This window comes from Colossoma macropomum, unplaced genomic scaffold, assembly GCF_904425465.1.
Source record: "Colossoma macropomum unplaced genomic scaffold, Colossoma_macropomum, whole genome shotgun sequence".
Classification (NCBI taxonomy): domain Eukaryota; kingdom Metazoa; phylum Chordata; class Actinopteri; order Characiformes; family Serrasalmidae; genus Colossoma; species Colossoma macropomum.
In genome coordinates this window covers 39,039,964-39,063,577 of record NW_023494785.1, presented here as the reverse complement: position 1 = coordinate 39,063,577, position 23,614 = coordinate 39,039,964, and positions in this window count along the sequence as shown.

Sequence of the window (23,614 nt, the reverse complement as noted above, 5' to 3'; positions counted from 1 at the left end):
GGAACTGCTGTTCCATCCTGTACTGCACACTGAACATTGAGCAACGGTGATGGGTGTTCCATGTGCCCACAGCCATGTCACATACAGGCAGTGACTGCTTAACATCTGCTGTGGTGTTTTGACACTGTGGTTGATGGAGTTCATGGCAAAAAGAAATGGCTGACTGTTTGTCTTCTTGACATTGTCTTCAATAGTGGAGGATCATGGCCTGCAAAGCGATGAGCTCTACTGAAATCTGTTGCAGGACGAGTGTTAGCGGCCGGTAGGTAAGACTGTAATGTTACTGCAGGGTAGGTAAAGGAACACAAAAGATTCATACATATAGAAATAAACACACAGATGCTCTTATTAACTGGGGTTCAAAATGTGGTTTGTCAACAGATCAGCTTTGTTTTAGTGCATTGTTACAATACACACCCATATCATATACGCAGAAATACATTACAAACTCCTCGCAGTTCCATGGAAAATAGCTCACAAAGTTTTCCCCTTATATTCACTCAGATATCACTTTTGGTGTCTATAATTTGCTTCTTCCATTTCAGCACTGGAGCTATGATGCTAATGTAGCAACAAGTAATGGATGCTCATACCTCACCAGTTAGCACTATGTAAACTGCATACCAAATTCAGTGTTGAGTTGTTGGGTAATCTCAAATAGACTTGTTTATGTGGTTTCTCATATTGTATGGCATACTGTTATCCACAACCCCATTTCCAAAAAAGTTAGGATGCTGTACAGAATGTAAATAAAAATAGAATGCAATGATGTGCAAATCAAGCAAAGCATATTTTTAAAGGAAAATACTACAAAGACAACATATCAAATGTTGAAACTGAAAAATTTTATTGTTTTTTGAAAAATATATGCACATTTGAATTTGATGTCAACAACACGTTCCAAAAAAGTTGGGACGGAGGCCTGTTTACCACTGTGTTTCATCACCTCTTCTTTTAACAACACTCTGTAAGAGTTTGGGAACTGAGGAGTCCAGTTGCTGTGATATTGAAAGTGAAATGTTTTCTCATTCTTGTTTGATATAGGATTTCAGCTGCTCAACAGTTCGGGGTCTCGTTTGCAGTATTTTTCATTTCATAATGTGCAAAATGTTTTCAGTGGTGACAGGTCTGGACTGCAGGCAGGCCAGTTTAGCGCCCGGACTGTTTTAACGCAGAGCAATGCTGTTGTAAAACATGCAGAATGTGGTTTGACATTGTCTTGCTGAAATAATCAAGGCCTTCTCTGAAAAAGATGCATCTGGATGGCAGCACATGTTGCCAAAACATGTATCTATTTTTCAGCATTAATGGTGCCTTCATAGTGCTCATGTGCTCAGTGGCTCAGTGGTCTTTAGCCCAGAGGACACAGTGTCCATGATTTCCAAAAACAATTTCAAATGTTGATTCGTCGGACCACAGGACACTTTTCCACTTCCTCTCAGTCCATTTTAAATGAGCTCGGGCCCAGAGAAGGCGGCGGGGTTTCTGGATACTGAGTATATTTGGTTTCTTCTTTGCCTTTTAGAGTTTTAACTTGCATTTGTGGATGCAGCGCCGAACTATTTTCACAGACAGTGGTTTTCAAAAGTGTTTCTGATCCAATGCAGTGATTTCCTCTACAGAATCATGTCTGTTTTTAATGCAGTGCTGTCTGAGGGCACAAAAATCATTGTGAGCAAATACTGGTTTTTGGCCTTGTCCCTACACAACTTTACCAGCCTTTTGTTGCCCCGTCCCAACTTTTTTGGAACGTGTTGTTGGCATCAAATTCAAAATGGGCATATATTTTTCAAAAAACAATAAAATTTCTCTGTTTCAACATTTGATATGTTGTCTTTGTACTATTTTCAAATAAATATAGGGTTTAAATGATTTCCATATCATAGCATTTTGTTTATATTCACATTTTGCACAGCGTCCCAGCTTTTTTTGGAAATGGGGTGGTATAAAAATGGACCAAAATATGCCACATAGCTAAAAAAAAAAGTAGCAGCCATCTTGAAATTGACATTACTTAACAACTCAATGTGATTTGAGGTAAGAGTGTGATGATTTAGGAAGTTTAAATTCGAATTGGCAATTGTAATTGGTCAAGTTTACATATAATAAGTATATAATAAGTATATAAAAAGTATACTTATTAGCAATTACTTGTTGTCCAGTGCTAAACTCAACAAGCAAACGTCAGACACCAAACATGGGTGTTGGATGATCGACCACAGTCTGGTGCCAGAGAAACTGTGTTAATTAGATTATTTTCCCGAACTTTATCTTTAATACAGTATCCATCCTTTCTGTTTACATTATAGAAATGCCAAAGTCCAAAACAGCCATACATTGGATACGAATACCTATCGTTGTCATAGGTCAGTAGTCTGTAGTCATTTTCAAAGGAGACACTGCAGGAGTTTCTATCCATTGTGCAAGATTTGAGGAAGAAACAGGTCAGCAGCTCCATCTAGTGCTTACTGAAGCTCGACTAAGCCACAAAGTTATGTAACAGTGGCACTGTGCCAGAACTCCTAAGAAACACAGGGTTCCTTGACGTAAAAGGAGCACTAAAGAAAACATTTAAACATGTAAAATCTGACTGTGGTAAAACTTTATTTGAAGGCTGCCTACATAGGGAAGTCATGAGACCTGCATAAGCATTGAATCACTCATTTAAAAAGCAGTGCTTAAGTATATATAAACAGCTTATATCAGTATTCGCAAATATGACAAGATATTTTGTGAAGGAAATGACATTGTACTGATATAAGGTGCCTTTAAACTAAAGTGACAGACATTCGTTCTAGTTGTAACACAGTTAGTTCTATGTAGGCCTTGGCAATAGGGCGATGTCATTGGATCGCTAATTGACAAGTAACCTAATGACGATGACAATAAACTAGATACTACTAATTTACTGGTAAACAGCCTGCTAAATACATAGGGCAATTGGGGTTCATGTTTCTTTAACCCCTTAAATGCCCAGAGCCTCTGGCAGGCCCAAAGTTTTATTATACACTTCTATAACCAAAGAATAGCTCAACCAGTTTGCACTGAAGTCACTGTGGTAACTGAATAATAAGCCTTAGTATGTAATAAGCCTGGGATTTTAAGGAGTTCCGAAATGTGCAGGAATGCAACCCAGTAGTCTGTTTTTTCTGTTTATGATAAAGAGACGTTTGTTAAAAAGCTGCCTATTGGTTCTCTCTGCTACACATTGTAGCTTCAGTTCTTCCTTTTCTACTCTTTTAGAAGTTTAGCACAGAAGATAAATACTGCACTGCTTCATGATTGGTCATACCAATTTTGAGAGACTCTCCAGAATAGGGATGAATATAAATGCCAGGAAAACATAAATTTGGTAGCTTTCCGGCAGTTTAAGTGGGACCAGGAGTTCTGGCGGGGGGGTATCGACTTTGTCGAAGAACGTTTTCACTTCCAAAGTAAGATGAGTAGGTTTAGCCGTCTTTCACCTCTTGTTACGTTCATGCGGAGCAGCGAAGCCAGAAATTCGGTCCCAAATATGGCGGCCACAACAGAAATCACGTGACTGAAACCCTAAGATACTTACCTCATCTGTTTTTGGCTATCAACACTTGTCTGTAGGAGGATCTACATGTAAAAGTAATAGAACAAGCATGAGAGACCATAATAAAGTAATTTCATAATTCAATTGGTCATAATTTCAGTGCAGTTACCAACTTATTCTGATGTTTTCACCTGATGTGAGATGCAGTAACTGAGAAACAAGATATGGCTCTAATAGCATTTACTTTCACTGTAATTATAGCCCATAACATCACATCGCGTGTGACCATTTAAAGACATAACACATAAGAAACACAGCAGAAACAAATGAATAATAAGCACTAATACAGCATCAATTCAGCAGGACTTTGTTGTTTTTGGGGTAATGAGTGTAATGTTATAAAACTATATAAGGATTTAAAAGAATTGAGGTGATATGTTGATTAGCAGATGCTATGCTGGACTCCTTATTACGATAAATTAAAAAAAAAAACTGATTTTGTATCTGAATTATGATTTTATTTATAGGTCATTAGAATTTGTTACCATTATTTTATTTGATAGCTACTTACCACTACAACTAATTATTTATTAGCATTAGGAAATACGCATGACATTTTTAGGTTAGTACAACTGCTTACCATAGTTTTCCAGTGTCAATACCTCGATCTGTGAAGTTCTATTGAAGTTTCACCGGATGCATTTTGATCAGAGATGCGCATGTGGTTAATGTCGTTTTCAGCCAGAGTGTTAAAGGATCTAAGACTTTGTCTTGTCATAATTAAAAAAAGAAAAGAAAAGAAAAGAAAAGCATCTTCAGATATGATCATCAGCTTGCAAAGTAATGGTGAAATTATTGACCATGGAAATTAGGCCTGTCATGATCATGACATTTTTAATATTCTTATAAATAATTGCAATTAAATTAGTTTACGCAACCGTCCAAAGTCTCCTACACACTTAAAAAAGATGGGTTCTTTAGAGGCAATGAGTTTCTAAATAGAACCATTTCATGCCTAAACAGTTAAGATGCCTAAACTCTTCAGATTGATGGAGAATATGTTGTAGATGGTTTTATTTAGAACCTTTTTGAAAATGTTTCTATATGGCACCAAAAAGGGTTCTTCTATTGTTATGATGTCAAGCTTATAACAACAGAAGAACTTATTTTGAGGTTCTTTTGGAGTTTTTGGGATTCCCATGAAAGACTAAAACACAAACAGTGAGCTCCTCGGATGCATCAGCCTTGGATAAGATTCCTTTTGTCATTGTGCTACAGAGACTGTCGTTGAAAGAGACAGATGAGGAGCATAGGATCAAAACTATGAAATGTACTTTACTTACAGCCGTACAGAAGGTACTACTTCAATCAAGAGCTACTTGATCCAAGGTAATTAATGTAACATAGCTAGCTAATGCACTTCAACCAAAATCCACTAGACTTAATTTAAGTAACTGTTAAGCTCCATTGCATTCATTAACTCTAACAACTACTTATAAGAAGAACTTATTTTGAGGTTCTTTTGGAGTTTTTGGGGTTCCCATGTGAAGAAACATTTAAGTATGAAATGGTTCTACATAGAACTCACGGTTCTAAATAGAACCACTGCCTTTACTAAAGAACCCTTAAAGAACTCTTTTTAAGAGAGTACAACTGTGCCACAGTGGTCTCTAGAGCAGATCTCCTAATCTACAACTAGGGTTTAAAGACTAGGAAAATCCCTTCTGATGATGTATTTTGAAGGTGGGAGGGGCTTTTGAAAAGCTACAACTGCTTTTGGTAGTGTGTCATTTTGATTTTTTCTTTTTTTGCTAGCTGTTGAAAGCAGGTTATCTCCGATACTGTCGATGTTACTGCTAACTAGCTATCTTGTTGTAGCTGTACAACTGCAGTAACTGTCTTCAAATCATCGTTACAATGGAGAGAATGATTTAATCAAACAACAGAATGGCAGAAATGACTTATCAGATGAGGAGAACAACAAGTCAACACAGTAGCTACCTCGCTATCTAGAGATCTAACCTCAGTTTGCCATCTCTTCTCTGGCCTAAGGGAAAATAAAGATTAAAGAATAAAGATAGACTCACTGTTTACTTTTATTTTTTTCTTAGACAACTGAGGTAAGAGTGACGCTAATGCTAGCTTGTATTTATTAGCCGACAGATTAGCGGCTTAGCTAGCAGTCAAGATTGGTTGACACCACAGCGATTTCCAAACAGACATACACAAACAACGGGTAAAACAAATCTGCTACTGCCTTAGAGACGATCAATAACCTTAGCAATGCTACCATTTGTACCACTTCAGCTCACCAAACCTGAAATTTGTGGATGTGTCCAGAATTGTTGGAGAACATCACAGCTGAATGTCCAAGCTGAATAAACTGTATTGTTCCTTCTGTGCTATCAGGGTACGATAACGTCAGCTAATGTCTACAGAGTGATAAAACGATGGATAAGTGAAAATAACTATAACCTAAAAGCCAAATCAGCTAGTGGCCCATATTTCTCCAGCTTAGTCGATTCTGAGAATTGATCAGTGACGTAAAACATTTAAGCCATATTTTGCCTGAGGTGCCAGAACGTAACTGCTGCACCATTTAAGGTGGAACAGGGAAATCTGAATAAGAAGCTGGCGAATAGGAAGCCAACTTCATCCTTCTCATATTAATTTCACTAACAAAAAACATTTTTCCTGAAGTAAATTATTACATATTTCGCTCCTATTTGGCTGTAATATGTAGAGCTGTAACTAACAAGGTTTGTTTTCAAAGCTTTGAGCATTTGTTTTTGTTAGCATGTTAAATCTGTGTGCTAATCTTAGCTTAGCATGCACTGCACTAGCTTCATGACCTATGGCTTTGGTAGAGGCTCAACATAAAAGATGCAGAACTACAAAAGCGATTGTATGTGAGCCCTTTTAGCCTTTTCAGTAAATTTAAATATCCATCCATGAAGCAGGAGGACAGTTCTTTCCCGACTGTCCTGTTAGCTGCGCTGGTTGCGTAGCTCCGGATATTTCAATGTTTATGCTAACATGAGGTGCCAGAATGTAGCTGTTCCACCATGTAAGGTGGAAATGGGAAAATTCAAACAAGAAGCTGGTGAAAAAGAAGCTGACTTCATCTTAATCGTGAGTTAAAAGGCATGAAAAGGGATGAGGAGGTTGCTCCATTTCTGCTTGATAGGTGGGTAACATTAACTTAACTTTGCTGTTTCACAGAACCGATAGACAATATTGTTTTGTTTCATTTGCTAATGTTTGTTATGGCAACTGGTTATCTGTAGCAACAGTTTGCTAACCCACAGCCTAGCTAACATTAGTTACTTTACTTGCTGTGTCCTTGTTCGCTCTACCATGGTATTGGTCCATACAATGTTTGCGAAGGATTTTATGACCATGAAGATCTAAAAAAAAAAGTGTTGTTCGCGCTTCCATGAATTTGGGGCGCGAATTTGAATAAAAAGCATGAATTCTGTCAAACTGTCGAAGAGAGATACAGTGCTGTGCTACAGAATCTTGCATAACATGATCAATACTATAACATACTATAGTTTTAGGCTAGAATGGGCCTATAAGGGCTGGTTTCTCAGACCCAGATAGAGCCTAGACTCAATGAGATTTCTAGACTCAATGAGATTTCTAGACTCAATGAGATTTTTCATGGAGTGAAACCACTAGCATTGCAGTTTAGTCCAAAAACTAGGCCCTAAGATAATACTAAAATAATCTAAAATGTGTATATGTGGTCTTCCACTGTCTGAAATACATTTGTTAACCTGCTAATATTAGCATAATGTTTTTATATGGGGTATCCTGACCTGATTTATTAACATGCGTAGGCAAGCAGCATAATTTGCTGCTAGTATTTCCATGTCCGCCGGAGTTCAGAGAGAAAGTAGAGCGGCTTTAATAAATGAGGTCCCTGAGCTTTGCAGATAATGTGCTATTAATTGATACTTAGCCTATAGAACGGCTCTTGAAAGGGAACCTCTAAGGGATACTTGAGTTCAAAGAAAACCCAGGACCACGGTTTCCTGTTTTAGCATCTATTATCTGTCCCCTGAAGCGGGCACTTCAGAGAGACGGAGTGAGAGGCACGCATCAATGTTAGGATTAGTAGCTGTGATGAGGCATCTCTATATTAGCGCCCGTCGTCCCTTCGGGGCCGTTTTTTTGTGCATCTGTTAATTGTCTCTTGTTAAGCACTCAGTCTTCCAGAAGCTTCCGCTGCAGGGACTGTATTCCTCCTACTTATCACTGGATGAACTCATGTACAGTACGTATCAATTTGCACCCACAGGTGGAGGGCCGGGAATGGAGCATCATTAACCTTTCCGAAAAGTCATGATGTTCTTGCTTGGCTACACTCGTAAAAATAAAGAACCTTTCAGTGGATGATTCTTTAAAGAACCATTTTTAACCCACGCATAATGTAAAGGTTCTACCTGGCTTGATGCGAAATGCTCTATTATAGAGAAACTTGTGAGAATTGTTCGCAGCGGTGGTAATAGGATACTAGATGTACACTATATGGCCAAAATTATGTGGACACCTCTCCTAATTATTCATTATAATAATCAAGCGCACTGTTGTACTATCCTCAGAGACGCTGGCATTAGAATGGGTTGTACTGAAAAGCTCAGCTCAGACTTTAAATGTGGTCATAAGATGCCACCTTTGCCACAATAGAGTTTGTGAAATTTCTGCCCTGCTAAATCTGCCCCAGACAACTGTAAGTGCTATGATTGTAAAATGGAAATGTGCTGGAGCAGCAAGAGCTCAGACATGAAGCAGTAGACCACACAAACTCACAGGGCAGGGCTGCCGAGTGCTGAAGCACGTAAACATTGCATCGGTCACTACAGAGTCCAAATTTCCTCTAGAAGCAACATCAGCACAAGAATTGTGCATCCGGATCTTCATGAAATGGGTTTCCGTGGCTGAGCAGCTGCACACAGGCCTACTTAATGCCTTCCTACAGTAAAGTAAGTTGATAATGGGATTATGGTCTGGGGCTGTTTTTCCATTGATGGTTAACGTTAATGTTACAGCATACAAAGACAATTTAGACAATTATATGCTTCTCATAGTTTGAGGAAGGCAATTTCCTGTTCCAGCATAACTGAGACCCTGTGCACAAGGCAGAGTTCATGAAGACTTGATTTGACAAGTTTGGTGTGGGGGAACTCCAGTGGCCTGCACAGAGGCCTGACCTCAACCACACTGAACACCTTTGGGACGAATTGGAACGTCAATTGCGAGCCAGAACATCAGTGCCTGACCTCATAAATGCTCTTTTAACTGAATGGACAGAAAGTTTTACAGGCACACTCCAAAAAAATTCTGGTTCCATTGACTTACATTGAAAGTAAAGTAGATTTTTTCCTTCTCCTGTAAAGTTGCCATTTTGGAGATAGAAGGTTATATTCCGACAACATATAGATGCAAAGAATTACAATACATGTATATAAAGTATTGCAGTTACAGTTACAGTGTTACAATAACAGTTTACATTTGCAGTATTGATTCCACAGTAATAAATAAAGTGCCCAATATGCAGTATAGCTGTAAAATACAATATTGTGTACATATACAAGGGCGTATATATATATGTACACACACACTGTTCTTTCATCTTTGGTATTAGTCCTAATTTATACTGTTGATGTTATTATTGTTATTATATTGTTATTGTAATATTAAAATAATAAAGTACAGTTTCTCTTCTAGGTTATTTCTGTTATAATCAGTGGCCACTGGTGTGCGTATGTGATCCAGTGGATTTATTTGTTTATTTCTGAGTGTTTCTTCTGTTTCATTTTCCAGATGACTGCAACCCCCAAACCGCTATTAGGCTAAATGAATGATAAGGCCTGCCAATTACAGACCCTATTTGTAGTACGCACACAGCTGTGAATAACTCAAGTGGGCTGTGTGGGGGTCTGATAAATCAAAGCCTGTTTTCTGATGTAGATTGAAGAGGGGGAAGCGTTCAATTAGTACTGAAGCACAGGATCACCACACTTTCATCTGTGCAGTTCATTTCAGGCACTCTTTAATGATCCTTCTCAAATACCTGCTTTGAAGGACTTCATCCTACCCATATCTCCATATCTACTTCTGTGGGTAAAGTAACCAATGGCATTGTGACACTGTTCTTCGTTCTGGGTTTTGTCTTCATGCGTGAGAGGGAAGGATGTGTTGTTTTGGTTTAAAGTGTTTTGATGCATAGATACAGTGCTGTCTTAAAGAAAAGTGTCAAGATGGTGTTAAGGGGCATGTTTGGGTGATATAGGGTGATGGTTGGTGTTGCAAACCTTTTCTATAATAAATAAAATTATCATTAAAAACTGTTTTGTGTTTCATTTGTGTTCTTTTTGTTGTATAGTACATTTTGTATTAGGAACTAAAACCGTTTAATGTGACAAATATGCAAAAATAGAGGAATCGAGAACAAGAGACAATGAAGCCACAATTTATGTGTTCAAAAAAGATATTAAACTAGATTAAAATATCATTATTTGATATTAAAAATGTATTTTATTTACAAAAAATGCATTTAATATGTACTATAGAACAAGTACAAAGCGTTTCCTGAAGAAAATACAGAGTGATTGCTCAGCTTAACCCTTTAAAAGCAATGGACTTTCATATTTTGTGTTTTTTATTTGTTTGGGGCAATAATAAAAACAATTGGTGCTTTTTTTTCGTTTTTTTGACCCCACAATTTTAAAAATATTCATGTCTACCAAACAGTTGAGATGGCACTTTGTGGCATATATAGTGACTCAAAATGTGCTCTACCAAATGGTTGAGCAGAACATTAAACAATTCCCAGGTGGTTGCTATGGTATCCCAGGTGGCTGCTAGGGTGTTGCCAAACAATTACTTTGATATTTTTGGTGTTTGGTAAGATGTTGCTGAGTGGTTGCTGTGGTATCGCAATTGGTTGGTTGCTAGGTGTTGCTATGGTATCCCAAGTGGTTGCTAGGGTGTTGCCAAACAATTACTTTGATATTTTTGGTGTTTGGTAAGATGTTGCTGAGTGGTTGCTGTGGTATCGCAATTGGTTGGTTGCTAAGTGTTGCTGTGGGATCTCTGGTTGTTGCTAGGTGGTTACTGTGGTATCCCAGGTGGTTGCTAGGGTGTTGCTTGGGTGTTGTCATGGTATCCCAGGTAGTTGCTAGGTGACTGCTAGCTGGTCGCTATGGTATGCCAGGTTGTTGTGAGGATGTTCCTACGTGGTTGCCATGGTATCCCACATGGCAATAAGGTGTTGCTGCTGTACTATTGTGTTTCATTGTGATATACGTGAAATGTCATTTATATAACTTATATACCCAACATTCATTTCTGTAGGGAAAAATAATGTTAATGATTATTATGAAAACTGTACGTCTAATTATACAAGCACACTATTCCCGATCAGACCGAACATTCCAGAGTTGGAATGGTGCTGATATCCCAAAAAGTGTCTGGCAGAAACAACGGATCAATGCCAAGTGGTCTTATATAGAGTTTCAATTACATGTTGCTCATAATGACTTCAAGGGTTGGTTTCCCAGATGGAGATTAAGCCTAGTCCTGAACTACACAACATTCTGAAAGGGGATTCTCCAATCCACTCCAATTCCTTCAGTAAACACCTCCGATGATTCTTCAGTTAGAATTTCTGACAGGAGGCTTTTCCCTCATGTTAATCTGTTTAAGTCTTAATTTACTCACTGATATAGTTACCATTAATGTGTGGACTTTAATTTCAGAGCCTTTTCATGCACGAAATGTTCAAACGGTTTAAGCCATGATTTAAAATCAAATCACTCACGTTTCCTGGAATTCAGTCTTCCACTTGAAATACCAGCGTGACGTGTCTTTCATCAAGCCGCGCTCGAGCCGTTCATGTTGCTGCACGGCAAAACGTGGCAAACCATCACCGAGTAAATTAGACTATGTTGTGTCAGGTCTTGGTGACCTACTTCTCAAGGCCTTTTTTTCCTGATATGGCCTGGAGAAAATGTTCCACTTTCAGTACAGCACAGCCACTGAAGTTATGTACACACTAGCCAGGCGCCGAAGTTGTGCCTTTAGACTCAAGGGGAAAAAATATTCACTGATATCTAGTTTTAAAAAACAGGACAAGAAAACTTGCAAAAAAAAAACCAGTATAAGCACATATAATAAATATAATATGTATAATAAATGTAATGATTTTTGAATAACTGTTAGATACCCTTTTAAATGTATATATATAAATCACTGTTGTCGGAAGAAAACCTTGTATCTCCATTTTTGACGTTTCCTAGTTTTTGACAGTTTGAAAATGTCTGTTGTTCTTTACATTGTGTGTAAATTTCATGATGAATGGACTGAAAGAAACGACCCAAAATAACTTGGGAAAAAGTCTGGTTCCATTAACTTACATTAAAAGTAAAGTAGGTTTTTTCCTTCTCCTGTAAAGTCACCATTTTGGAGGTTTTCTTCCGACAACAGCGATGTATATATATCACTACTAATACAGGCATTTAAACTGCTGAAATTTTACCAAATGTTTTGGTAGTGACTGTTTAAATAGTGACAATATTAGCTAATTTTGAACATAACTCAACACTTCTAGCCATTACATGACTAGTAGCGATACAGTAGCGAACACAGCTTAAACAGTTGTAAACACATAAAATCATAATATTTTTCATTAAAACACAAAAAGGTTTACTTAATTGCAGAAAATATGTGTTTTGGTAATGGCAGTTCCTAATGTTACTCACTGATTTTCAGACTTTGGGACACATTTACTTCAAAAGCAATGGGATCTGCTCACTGTGTGGCCATGAGGGGCAGCAATGCAGTTTCACTTCCTGGCTAAAAGGCTATGGACTAAAACTCTTCGTGTCTCGTTAGTGACATGAAAACGTGGGGCAGCACTGTTTCATTAAAAAAAAATTCCAAACTTAAAAGTAAGTATTATTTTTATATGTTGAAATTTAGGGAAAAAAATTTTGGCACAACATCCTCCTAATAGACAGTGACGATGATTTTGTATATATTTATCTTCTTACTATCTCAATTAATTTCTTAAATAGCATAACAATATCATAACATGATCCTTAATCATCTTTAATCATAACTTGATCCTATATATATATATATATATATATATATATATATATATATATATACGCAAATATCAGCTAAGGGGGTATAAAGTATACTTACTAACACTCTTATGCCTGCAATCAGATCTTCCTGGCAACGTTCCAACATCTAGTGTAAAGCCCTTGATGAACTGGACGTATACTTTCGAATATATACTTACATATATATTAGGTTAGTATGGAGGAACTACAGTGACCTGCTCAGAGCCCTGACCTCAAACCCCCTGAAATCCTTTGGGATGAGCTGAAACATTGATTGACACTCTTATCCAGAGCGACTTACAGTCTGATCATTTTACACAGGTAGGCGAAGGTAGTGTTAGGAGTCTTGCCCAAGGACTCTTACTGGTATTGTGCAGAGTGATGGCCTAAGTGGGGGATTGAACCCCAGTCTACCGTGCAGAAGGTGAAGGTGTTACCCACTACATTGTACCAACCACTCTTGACTGAATGAGCTGTTATAGCCGCAAAGGGGGCAACTCTGTATTATTGCCCATGGTTTTGAAATGGGATGTCCAACAAGCTTGTATACGTGTGATAATCAGGTGTCCTCACACTTTTGGCTGCATAGTGAACATTAGCCTCACAGCCTCAGTGCAAAATAAAATAAGGAAACTTCTGACACCAAATATGTCTCGGCTGATAGACCATATTTGGAGAACAGGACATTCTTAAACTTATACTGCATCTATCATAACTCCGCTCTCCTGTGTTGATCAGTGGATGGTGTTGTAGTGAAAAAGAACAATAAAGCAGTAATATGATAAGTAAGAATATGAAAATACTCTGGTTGCAGCAGAGTTGAACTGATCCTCAGATATTCAAAGTGGAAATTCTTTTGACATATTTGTCCAGTTCACTAATCCACTTCAGATTTACACTCCTAATGTCTTCTGACATTGTACTTACAAATATATAGAAAAGAGTATGCATCCATGAGCAAAGACAAAGAGTCATTTGACGTAAATGAGGCTGCTTTTGTAGTGTAAATGCAGTTTCGGTTTCATTTGTCTTAAATAGTTCTCGTCTGCCTGGTTAATTCATGGAAACCAGTATAGTGCTGAAGGTGTGGACCTTTCTTTGTAGTGATAATTAAGCTATTGAATGCTACAGTCAATCATCTGATATGAATCACCATTTTGGGGTGGTGCAACACTAATTTCTTTCCACACATTCCTCTTTTGAGTCTTGGTGCCTCTCTGTGTTTATTCTACGTGCTCTTAGAGAGCATTTCCTTCTATTCTTCCTTCTAGTCACCCCTAGGCTTGATCACTAGGGGTCTGGACAGTTATTTCTAGAAACCTGCTTTGGGAGAACATTTGTTGTACAAAGTGCTACAAAAAGAAAATATTGTATTCAATATGCACTTGACCGGTGATCACCTGCCCTTGTCTTGGAGATCTGCCTTTCTGCAAAGTCTAGTTTCAAGCCCAATCTGGCAACTGGACTGGCTGGTATCAGATACATTAGTGGTAGGGGGGAGGTGACCACTGTACCAGTGATATCAAGAATGACATTTTTACAAGTAAAAATCTAATTCTTACTGGTCGAAATTGAATTTTTGATATCAAAAATTGAAATTCTACATATGAAAAATCAATTTTTACTAGTAAAAATTTAATTCTTACTGGTCAAAATTTAATTTTTACAAGTGATAATTCATGAGTTTCCCCATACATTTTAATGGGGGAAACATTTTTACCAGTAAGGCTTAAATTTTTACTAGTGAAAATGCAATTTTTGATATCAAGATTTTAATTACACTTAATAATTTAATTACAACTAGTAAAATTGTATTTTCTGAAAGTAACAATACAATTTTTACATGTGAAATGTGAGTTATTACTAGTAAAAATCAAATTTTCACAAGTAAAAATGAATAGTTTGTAATTTTACTAGTAACAATTAAATTCTTGATATAAATTATCACTAGTAAAAATAAAATTTTGACAAGTAAGAATTAAATGTGAATTGAATTCCTGATATCAAGAAAAAAATGGTCAAAAGCTAAAACGGCTTGCTATAAAGAACAAGTTCAGAGTTACTGTGGTTAAAATAGATCAGTGACTCGGTGGTTTCCAGTCTTGTAGACCACCTGCACCAGACAGTTTCATGTTTGCCCACTCATGATTTAGAGCATAAGTTAATGGTGTGACTTGGGTATACAGAAAACTCTTAATTTGTAATTTGCCAATAGTTTCATGTGAACGTTTAATGCATTGATTTGATGTATTGAGCTAATGCTTCTTAATGCTTGTTCATTAAAAAGAAATGCTGATGTAGAAGATTATGAGCTACGTACTGCTCCTCTAGAGGTCAGTACAGCATAGCATAAAAAAGCCTAGAGTGCAGGGCCTGTATTCATTAAGCTTCCTAGATTAGGTGTGTTAATCTAGGATCCCGTCAGTAAGATCACTGTAAATAAGAGAGGAATCTGATCCTAGATTCTCTCCTAGTCTGAGAAGCTTTTTGAATATGAGCCCAGCTCTCATTTTCCTAAAGCCCACACCACATTGCTTTGGTACATGAAAATGTTCTGGGAGGAGTCTCTTTTAAAGAGACCTTTATCAGCTAAAGCTAACGTATTTCTGGACCTCCATACCTGATTCCCTCCATACCTGACTCCCATTACAAATATGAAAAAGACATATAAGTGAATTCAAAAGGCATAATTCAACAATCTCCAATCATGAAAGTGGGGCTACATCCTGTTAAGCAATAGGAGTATATAAACGATGTCGAGTTGACCATTCAACTGCATCAACTTTAAAAACGTTATGGTTATGATCACACGCAATGTGTCAAAATCAACTTTAAATTCCATGATACATTAAATGAATTCCTAAAGAATCATAATTAAATGTAATTGTTATGAGGCCACAGAGTCCAAGTTAACACTGGAGGTAACAAACACCAGAAGTCAATCACGAGTGGTCAGACACGGCAGTGCTGCTGGAGTTTTTAAACACTGTGTCCACTCACTGTCTACTCTATTAGATGCACCTACATTGTTGGTCCACCCTGTAGATGTAAAGCCAGAGAAAATAGCTCATCTCTTGCTGTACAGTATGAGCTAATCATCCTCTAGTCCTTCATTAGCGGTCACAGGACGCTGCCCACAGGATGCTGTTGACTGGATATTTTTGATTAATGGACTATTCTCAGGCCAGCAGTGACACTGAGGTGTTTAAAAACTCCAGCAGCACTGCTGTGTCTGAACCGCTCAGACCAGCACAACACACACTAACACACCACCACCACGTCAGTGTCACTGCAGTGCTGAGAATGATCCACCACCCAAACAGTACCTGCTCTGTTAGGGTCCATGGGGGTCCTGACCACTGAAGAACAGGGTAAAAGAGGGCTAACAAAGTATGCAGAGAAACAGATGGACTACAGTCTGTAACTGTAGAACTACAAAGTGCACCTATATAGTAAGTGGAGCTGATAAAATGGACAATAAGTGTAGAAACATGGTCATAATGTTATGCCTGACCGGTGTATGTATGTAAATGGTGCTTAAGGCCTTCAAATGTCTAGAGCCAGCCAAGGTGCCAAAAGCAGGGCTGTTCTCCACCTACAGGTCAGGAAATGTCATTGCAACCAACCCAACCCCTGGAAGCCTCAGATCAGCCGATAAGTCATCTCTGCCTTTCACTTCTCCCGTTGCGCTACTGGTGGGGTTTGCATGGAGACACTTTCCTGGCGTGACACAAAGAGATACACGGCAAGCACTTCCAGCCATAATCCACCTTTGATGGAGAGCAGTCGCCTTTGGGACCCTAACAGTGGGAAAGGAGGGTTAAGGGGCTTACCATTAGCTGCTTAAAATTCTTCTGATGTAACCAGAGCATGCCCACTGGAAACAAAAAGTGCTCTGTGGCACATTTTTCCCCTATTTTGTTTACTCACGGTGGTGTTTTGTTCTGCCATGTCTGGAACCCACCCCCACCCCCACTCCCACTCATTATCAAAGCCGCCTCAAATGTCACTCGCTCACAAGTCGAAATGTTTCTCTGAACAGGACAGAACATCTTTGTAGCCCTTGTTTTATTATTCCACACTCTGAACGGATCTCAAAGCCTTAATGTTACATCACAAGCAGACTGTTAGAAATGCCACGCTGAAGAGAATGGCCAGAGCGGACTCCAAGGGTTCTCGGGGAGCAGAGGAACTCTTTGTAGAGCTCCAGCACTTTGAGGGATTCCTGCGGCTGAGTTGGGCTGCAGCTGAAATGTCAGGTAGTTGAAATTCCTCGGTTTACTCGACGGGAGTGTGGTACGAAGTGTGAGGGTCTTTTTAACACACTGCCAGAGAAAATGTCACAGCGCTGGAGATTTCACTGAACTCCAAGCAGTGATGCGGTTTGTATTATCTGCATTTCTAGAAAGGATACTTCCACTGCTAAAATCTGATTGGACGAGCCACATGTCTTATTAGTTATTAATAAATACTGAGCTCGTTGTGTTTGAGGAATTACACTCTGTGGCCGAAAGTATGTGGACATCTGACCATCAGTTTGCTGGACATCCCATTCCACAACCATGGGCACTAATATAGAGTTGGTCCCCCCTTTTGTGACTATAACAGCCTCCACTCTGCTGGGAAGGCTTTCCACAAGATTTTGGAGTTTGTGGGGATTTTGTGCCCATTCTGTCAAAAGTTTGGTTCTGATGTTGGACGAGAAGGCCTAGTGTTCCAATTCATCCCATACATGTTGAATGGGGTTGAGGTCAGGGCTCCGTGCAGGCCACTGGAGTTCCTAAACACTAAACTCATCAAATGATGTCTTTATGGACCCTGCTTTGTGCATAGAGACATGGGCATTCTGGAATAGGAAGGGGTCTTCCCCAAACATTTGCCACAAAGTGAAATGTATATAACAGCCTAAAAAGTCTTTGTATGCTTTAGCATTAACAGTACCCTTCACTGGAACTAAGGGGCCTATAGCCCAAACCCTGAAAAACAGCCCCAGAGCATTAACCCTCCTTCAAAAACCTTTATCGTTGGCACTATGCATTTTAGTGGGTAGTGTTAGGTAGGCTTGTGTGCAGCTGCTTGGCTATGGAAACCCATTTGGTGAAGCTCTTCACACAGCATGGTTCTTGTGCTGATGTTGCTTCCAAGTGGCAGTTTAGAACTCTGTAGTAAGTGATTCAACGTAGAACAGTCTTCAGCACTCAGTTGCCCCAATCTATACTACTTCATGGCTGAGCTGTTTATGCTCATAGACACTTCCAGTTAATGGGAATAGCACTTACAGTTGGCAGGGGCAGATCTAGCATGACAGAAATTTCACAAGCTGACTTGTGGCAAAGGTAGCATCCCATGACAGTACCACGTTTAAAGTCACTGAACTCTTAAATGTGTCTCTGCAGACTGTATGGCAATGTGCATATGTGTATACACCTGTCAGCCATGAGTGTGGCTCAATAATTAGGAGGAGTGTCCACATAATTTTGGCCATTATAGTGTAGCTGTTAGAGAGGCATTAAACACTTTGGACACTATGCTAAGTTACATCCGTGGGCCTCCAGTCCAGTTACATCCAGTCTAGCCTACTTTGAGCTCCACATTCATGAGGTGTTAAATTGGTCCAGTAATGTCACCCTCAGTTCATTCCCACCCTAATAAGTCTATGTTCTCACCCACATTCAGCCCAAAATTTCCCATGGCTGCCCACAGCTCTTCTTGCTATGAGGTCAGGTATGGCCTAATGAGACACGATGCTAAGTAAGTTATTTGAAATTCTTTTGGGATTTTTTGCCAAACTTTTTCTTTACTTTGCAAAACCACAAAAAAAAAAACAACCTCACAATCTGCCTCATGTTCTATTGCTTAAGTCAAGTTGAAGAACACAGACTGTGCACAAATGCTGGATAGATGCTTCCCTCACCCCACCATCTGTAAAATGGAACTCATTTTTTTTCTTACAAACACATTTTAATAACCTAAACAATATGGCTATTGGATTTTGTCATTGAGACACAAACATGAGAGGCCTGGGAGAGCCATGAAAAAAGATATTAGACGTGTCTCAAAGCAAAGGCTGCAGCTGAGGCTGGACAGACCTTGCTAGCATTGGTATTCAAAGGCTCCTCCTCAGTGTTCAATCACGCAGGCTGTACAGACACATCCTGGCTTGCTGACAAACATGTTTAAATCTTTTTATTAAAATTCACATTTGCATTTCATTGCTAACTCATGGCTGTTTCCACTGTTTATCAACTGGTTTTGCGCTGCAAGTGAAGTTTGGGGGGTGACTGAGGGTCTTGAAGCACGCGCCACTTCAGTTTGTTGATTTCTCAGAAACGAAGGGTCCATTTCTTGGCCACATTTGAAGGATGCTATAAAACGGGACAGCCCTGACTTCATGAGCTCCACTTAACATTTTAGCTCTCTACACAGGTGTACAGTTACAGACTGCAGCCCACGGGGTAAACAATACATGATCCAGGTGCTGAAGGCCTCAGGAGCTTCTGACGATTAGTATGTTGGATCTGAAGTGTCCAGGGTGGTGGATCTCTAGAACCAGCCTCTACCCCAGGCATGTCAATCTGGGGACCTTCTGTGCCAAAGTGCTGCAGAGATTAGCGTTTACCCTCATCTACCTCTCTGAATTCAGTTCATGAAGGCCTTGCTAATTAGCAGATGAGCTGAATCAGGTGTGTTTAATGAGGCAGCGTGCTGAAGTCTGCAGTGTTTTGGGCTGCGAGGAAAGGAGCTTAACACATGTGTTCTAATCTATTCATCATCGGTTAGTTTCTGACCACAGGACCACTATTGGGATATTATTTGGGTGGTGGTCCATCCTCCATGACAGTGTTTTGGGGTTTTTTACATGCATTGTCACTGTTAGGTTGGGAAACTGACCACTGATAATAGGCTAAAGGATGGCTAATACTAATTGTGCATCAACATACAGTCTTTATTAGTACACCATCAAGTTTTTGTGGTGGCTGATGAAAGCATGATGACCAGGAATCAGTGGGAAAAAGGATTTTAAGCTGGAATCAAAACACTTTAGAGTGCAGATATGGGTGCCCAGCATAATAATGAGTAACAAATGGTATGCCTTGCAGCAACACCCAGACACCCCGGTGCAAGTCCTTTAGCTGGGGTAAACAAACACACAGCACACTCTCTGGCCAGCTGTTAAGGGACATAATTAAAAACTGGGGCACACGCCTGGAGGTGGGAATAGAGAAGCTTCTTTACTGATGGGGACAGAAGGACAGCTGAAAGCAGTGGCAAGACACAATGCATGATACCACACGCTGCAGCACTGGACATCAACTGTCCAATGACTTTTCCAATTGGAAAAATGTACTTCAAAAATGATCCCTAGTGATATCTTCCAAGGGAAAAACTACCATTAAGTACAAGTTATTTGTTTTTCAATGTCAGGAAAAAAGAGCGGAAAACTTCTATTGACCTGAATATTACATAGAGAGCTAAATAACTAAATGTAATATTATATTTTTCTATATTTAGTGTTTCCACCCTTTTCCTTTTATTGTAGTTGGTTGTGGTAGAAATCTGCAGGGCTATGTTTCACACCTTCAAAGTTCAGTCTTAGAAGTTGGTTGCATTTTCTGCTTCTCAAAACCCAAGTAATCTCATTCACTGATGAAGTCTGGACTCAGGGTGGACAGTTAATTGTTCAGAAAACACCAGCAGATTCTTCTTTGTCTGTTTCCTTTTTTTTAGTGAGGGCTTCTTGACAGCTACACATCCTTTCAGACCCATAGCGCTGAGTTGTCTTCTCACAGTGGAAGGATGGACAGAAACTGTTTATCAGATGGGGACAGTTTTGGGTGGTCTGCCAGGTCTGGCATGGCTGTTTGGAGACCCATGTTATGCTATTTCTGAAAAATAGGAGTGTTATTTCTGTCTGTAATGCTGGGCTAGCTTATAATATATATGTAATGTGTAATATTACATATTGCTACATATGTACGTTACATATGTTGCAAGAAAACCTCGTATCTCCATTGGCAATGTCTGTTGTCCTTTACATAATCTTTACATTTCATGATGAATGGAGCAAAGGAAATGTCCCAAAATGGCATGGAAAGACATCTGATTCCATTGATTTACATCAAAAGTAAAGTGAGTTTTTTGCTTCTGCTGTAAAGTTATCATTTTGGAGATACGAGGTTTTGTTCCGACAACAGCGATATAAATCTACGTAACATGTAACATAACTAATGTAATATTTTCTGACCTTTTTTCACCAATGACCTGGATTGTTTTAACCACTTGTTCATTTTAAATATCGCTGCTGTCAGAACAAAACCTCATATCTCCAAAATGGTAACTTTACAGGAGAAGCAAAAAACATACTTTACTTTCAATGTAAGTCAGTGGAACCAGACGTCTTTCCACTTCATTTTGGGCCGTTTATTTTGGTCCGTTCTTCATGAAATTTACAACCAATGTAAAGGGCAACACATATTTTCAAATGATGCCATGTGCTTTGTGTTAAAAAGCTCTTTGTTTATTATTATCACACAAAAAAAACATGATGAAAAGGTTTTAACATTTTATTTAATATTTCATGTCCAGGACGTTCCAAGAGTTCAGAAACTTTTCCATGCAACTTTACATACAGTCAACACAGGAAAAGTTCAGTGCTTGCTTTGTGTCTTTTTATGCTGGTCATAATAAATTCATTCATAAAGTTCATTTTCCAAAAACTCTCCAAATGTCCAGTATACTGGACACTGAAAATATGAAATATTTCCCAGTAAACAACAAAAAAAGGTCTGTATTTTGTTGTTTAGTATGCAGTACAGTACATGTTACATAGCAAAACGTTTGTTGCGTCCAGTCTTGGAACTGCGGAGGATAACGCAATGATATTAAGGGGAAAATGCACCCAGAACAAAGTGTGCAGGATTTGGATCAGGATGTGATGGGTTAAGGTTCACTGGTTGAGCACTGCGATCAAAATTACAATAAAGACCCAGTTCCGGAATTTTCGGGCGTGTGCAAGTAAACAGAATGACAACAGGAATAAACAGTATTTATGCTGAGCAGCAACTACCCCAGCCAGATTTCCAGGAACTATCTACTGTTGTGAGCAATAACTGGACGTATAAATCACAGCACTGGTAGCGAACGTTACCTTTGAATGAAATGCATATTGATAACTTTTATTTTGAAATACTGTTACTGTAGCATTCACAAAGCAAGCACTACAACTAGGAGCAGGCTTACTGTTACAAAGTACACCTGATACATGCCTATTTGGCAGTCCTATATCTTAGTAATGGTCAAAGGTCAGTTTTCCAAAGAAATCTGCAGGGATATTTTTCCACACTTCCAAAGTTCAGTCTTAGAAGTTGGCTCCATTTTCTGCTTCTCACAGTCCAAGTAATCCCAAAGAGGTCTGGACTCTGGGGTGTCCAGTCTATCTGAGAATGCCAGCACCTTCTTTTGTCAAAGGTCATGATGTGTTCTGTCATTAAAAGGTGCAGTAATATAAAACTGTGCGTTAAGCAGATATCATATTTTCATATAGCACCACAGTTTGCACAGTAAGAGTCTTCTGACGTCAGCGACTGTGTGAGTGCATTGCATAGTTTCGTTATTTCAAAGCTTCACTCTCAAAAAATGGTTCTTCAAGGGTTCTTTTGTAAAGGAAATGGTTGTATTTAGAACCATGGGTCCTGTATAGAACCATTTCATGCTCATGTTCTTTGCATGGTGAAATCGTTCTTCAGAATGTGTTGTATATGGTTCTAAATTGAACCTTTTTGAAAATGGTTCTGTTTAGCACCAAAACGGGTTCTGCTATTGTTACAGGGAGTGCGTTTACATGCACTTAATAATCCGATTACTGCAGAAAATCAGATTTCGCCGGTAATCAGATCAACATGTTTACATGCACCTGAGTAATCAGGTAATGGGAAACTCCACGTCTGCGTAAGTCAGACAATAATCAGATTTCTGCTTTGCAACCAGCCAATAAACTCACAGAGGAAGACGTGACGTAAATGTAACATAAAACTTCATGCCACGTTTATTTTTAAACATCGCGCCACTTTACCTGAAAATATGAACATACATCATCTAGAAGATGAAGAATATTCAAATCCTTTATTTCGTGTTTGGTTTCAGCGCCACTCCAAATTGTTTCGCTGCGTCTCGCGACATCCACCGTCTGATCTCACGCATGCGCAGACTGAGAAATCCGAAAGAAATCAGAGTAAGAGTTCGCATGCACTGAGAAATCTGATCACTGAGCGGAGTATGGTGTTTACATGACCATTTGAATAATCGGATAACTGCAGATATCTGATTATGATCGGATCATTGAGTGCATGTATACGAACTCAACGTCAGGCTTTTAACAATTGAAGAACCCTTTTTGGTGCTATATAGAACCCTTTTCAAAAGGGTTCTATATAGAATCATACACAACACATTCTCCAACAATCTAAAGATACCTCATGACTCTACATAGAACTATTCTTTTTACTAAAGAACTCTTTTTAAAGAGTGTATAATTGTAAGAATGTATATGTTGCTGCTGTCAGAACAAAACCACGTATCTTCATTGACGTTTTTCAGTTTTTGGCATAATTTGAAAATGTCTGTTGTCCTTTACATTGTATGTAAATTTCATGACGAATGGACTAAAAGAAATGACCCAAAATGACTTGGAAAGACGTCTGGTTCCATTGACTTACATTAAAAGTAAAGTAAACTTTTTCCTTCTCCTGTAAAGTTACCATTTTGAAGATACAAGGTTTTGTTCTGACAGCAGTGATAAGTGTAAGTAAAATATTTGACTTCTGCCAGTTTTCCAAAAATTCTACATAATTCAGTCACTGTGATGTAAACAAAGTCACAAAGTTATTCAGAGTGGTCTAATGTTCATTAAAGGGAAACTTAGGCCTACTCACTCAGATTTTATTACAGTGATAGGAAC